The sequence below is a fragment of the Pantherophis guttatus genome, chromosome 11, assembly GCF_059756535.1.
Source record: "Pantherophis guttatus breed Tessera chromosome 11, ASM5975653v1, whole genome shotgun sequence".
Taxonomy (NCBI): Eukaryota; Metazoa; Chordata; class Lepidosauria; order Squamata; family Colubridae; genus Pantherophis; species Pantherophis guttatus.
The window spans coordinates 5,459,412-5,462,874 of record NC_142073.1 but is presented as its reverse complement, the minus strand read 5'-3'; the positions used below and the strand labels follow the sequence as shown (position 1 = coordinate 5,462,874).

General features: G+C 43.1%; 1 long non-coding RNA gene across 1 annotated transcript; it reads right to left on the bottom strand.

The window, feature by feature from the left end:
- Positions 1 to 769: 769 nt before the first annotated feature.
- LOC148112264 (uncharacterized) lies at positions 770 to 3,243 on the bottom strand. The gene is made up of 2 exons (XR_015729647.1): positions 3,106 to 3,243; positions 770 to 1,510 (listed from the first exon to the last, which is right to left on the bottom strand). It is a non-coding gene; the product is annotated as an uncharacterized LOC148112264 (long non-coding RNA).
- Positions 3,244 to 3,463: the final 220 nt, after the last annotated feature.

The window sequence follows — 3,463 nt, the reverse complement described above, 5'->3', positions numbered from 1 at the left end:
GGTGAATTCTAATCCCACTTTAGGCATGAAAACCAGCTGGGTGACTTTGAGCCAATCACCAGGAGATGGTGAGTTCTAGTCCCACCTTAGGCATGAAAGCCAGCTGGGTGACTTTGAGCCAATCACCAGGGGATGGTGAGTTCTAGTCTCACTTTAGGCATGAAAGCCAGCTGGGTGACTTTGGACCAATCACCAGGAACTGTTAGTTCTAATCCTGCCTTAATCCTACTTTAGGCATGAACGCTAGGAAAAAGAAGATTGGCCCAAAGTCACCCAGCTAACTTTCATATCTAAGGGAGGCCTAGAACTTACAGCATCTTGGTTTTGAAGCTGGCATCTTCACTACAACACCAAAGTTGCTCTCCTGTTAAGAAATTAAAATTCCATAAGTCCAAAGTCAATTGCACAAAAGGAAGCAAGCAAGCGAGGGTAGAATATCCATCATGGTTTGAAATGAAAGTCTATTTCATGGGCATTGCAGATGGTAGCAAATTGAACACTTCTATACACGTCTAAGGTTTGCTGGAACCTACATCATGGAATGGCTCTCCAACAAGGGGGGTCTGCCAGTTATAAAAAGTCAAGATGGTGGCTGTGATGGTGCACTGAAAGTTTTGTCTAATGTTGTGCGTGCGTGCTGCACAACTGACACAACTGAAAAGTGTGCAGAAATTTGACCACAACAGGGGAATCAATTTTTCAGAAAGCAAACACAGAATAGCTGGAATCTCTACAGTTTCAATAGAGTGATTAAAGACATCGAATGTAATCCTTGCCGCGACTTTTTATTTTTCGTCACCCTTTTGCAGCCATCTGCAAAATACAAGAATGGTTCACCCCATTGGCCCATCTCAAAACTTTTCAAGAGAAGGAGAAATGACGTGAATCTAAGAATCTTTTTGTCCAGGATTCAGACGTTAGATCAATTCAGTAAAAGAAAAAAAACAACACACCAACAGAAATGTGAAACACTACAACAGCAGCAACTAGATTTGCTAACTTTTTCATCCTTCCTCGTCTTGATCTGAAGATATTAACATCCAACATTGCGTAATAAATAATTATTTGTGGGAGAGGAACCTCTTCTGAACAGCTGGCCATCTCCCGAATGAGTAAGCAGGCTTTAAAAATCCACTCAACGCAACAAGGACACACAGAAAAAGTCATGAGATGGTCACTTGTGGCATTTCTTCTGCTGCATATTTGATTCTCTTCCCTCCCCCCAACTTTCGCATCCCTTTCTTCTTTTATGGCCGATGATCTCCTGTGCTAAAACTTACAGTCCTGTTTGGCTGGTTGGTTGACACAACTGTCAAAGGGAGACAACCTTTGTTTATTAGCCATGAATATCCTTCCTGTAATTAACCTCCTTTTGCTTCTATTTGTTCATCAGCCCTCTCATAAACAGAAGTTCGGTTATTGTGAAGGGCAGATGAGTCACTGGAGGAGAACGCTTACCTCCAGCCAGAATTTAACCATCTTTTTTGTCTGCGATATTAGTCACCGGGATCTAGAAGATGAAAAGAAAGAAGAAGAAGAAGATGATTTGGGTCTTTTCCCCCTCCAAAATCCCCCTCCCCTTCTCCCTCCCCCCACCTGTCCTTTTCAAGTCTTCTGGGTGCTTGGGAACAGTCCCAAAGTGGTGAGAAAGCTAAAAATGTACAAATTCTTTTGCCTCTCCCCACCTCTTCCAATTTCCATTAGAAATGCCATGTATGATCACTGAATCATAACCAGGAATCCGGAGCTCCAATCAGCATATGGGGAGTCTGAACAGCTGAATAAGCAGGCGGTGGTTTTGTAGGGCACCGAGAGACAATGGCCAACATTTTTTTTTGTTTTTCACATTCTGCAAGCATTCGAAGGAGGCTGAGTTACAAGACCTTCTTTTATCTAGAACTTCCAAGGAAAGGGGAAGCCCGAGCCAGGGGTGGAAGGTGGAAGCCAGGGGAGAAAAAAAAATTAACCTTGCACAAGTACTATATGACCTACAATGAGTTGCAGTGGCACAGTGATTAGAGTTCAGTACTGCAGGCTACTTCTGCTGATCACCGGCTGCCATTAGTTTGGCAGTTGGAACCTGAGGTTGTGTCAGCCTTCCATCCTTCCAAGATCAGTAAAATGAGGACCCAGATTGTTGGGAGCAATATGCTGACTCTGTAAACTGCTTAGTGCTATAAAGCACTATGAAGTGGTATGTGTCTAAGTGCTATTGCCAGTGGTGGGTTGCCTCCAGTTCGCTCCGGTTCTATAGAACCAGTAGTAAAACCGGTGGAAGACTCCGCCCACCCACCATGACATCATCACAGGTGATTCGCACTCACTCCTGTTGCGAACTGGTAGTAAAGGTAAATAGAACCCACCCCTAGCTATTTCTATTGCTACAAGGTCCCTCCCAACTCTGTTAATCTGTTAATCTTCTGCAGCCCTAATTTCTTAACCCAATCGAAGCGACATTGCAACAATATTTTATCCAAATCCTCTATAATCCCTCTCTACAATTTACTCCCTAGTCAATGACAGGAGTAAACTATAAAAACCTTGGGAGTTCATCCTTTTTGGAAGGAGCCTGGTTTATTTGTTCCCTTCTTCTGGGGGTAGTGGCGGCAAATGAATTCTGGGGCTCTACCACTTTAGTTTCTCAATATAGAGCTTCATATTTATAGACGCTAAAGATGGATAGCATGCCGACACATTAAAGAAACATGGGCAAGACATCTAGGATTGAGAAGAAACCACAATTATAAGCTTGTAACCAACTTTCTGGTCAGCATTAAGAGAAACTCCGCAGGGCTTCTAGTATCTGCATCTTGAGCCAAAGATCTGTCTGTCTTGGCCAAAAGGCATGTTCATCTAACATCCAGCTCTTAATGTCATGACATGGAAAGAATAAAAACAGATCATGTGTCGGCATGGACATTAGAAACATTTACCCTAAACCACAACTACTCGGGTATAAAACTCCAAACAGGGCTTTAGACATGATTTTTCTTTCCCAGCCAAACCTCTCCGTTAGGGTGTGTTGTGAGACGGAGATGGGCTGTCATATCTTAGAGGTCTTTGGGGTCAGAAATAAATAGCTTGGAGGTTCAACACTAGACCTACTATTAGGCAGAACGGAGCAGTTGACTCAGATGGTAAATACTGGAGTAGGATGTGAAGAATTCTTCTGAGCCAGTAGTTTTCAACCTTGGCAATAAGAAGACATGTGGACTTCAACTCCCAGAATTCCCCAGCCAGCCAGCCAGCCATCTGTAGAGGTGTAAAATGGATGGAAACTAATTAAGGAGAGAAGCAATCTGGAGCTAAGGAGAAACTTCCTAGCAGTGAGGATAATTAATCAATGGAACAGTATGGCCTCAGAAGTTGTGGGTGCTCCATCAGTGGAAGTTTTTAAGAAACAGCCACCTATCTGAAATGGTACCCTGTTTTCCCCAAAATAAGACATCCCCTGATAATAAGC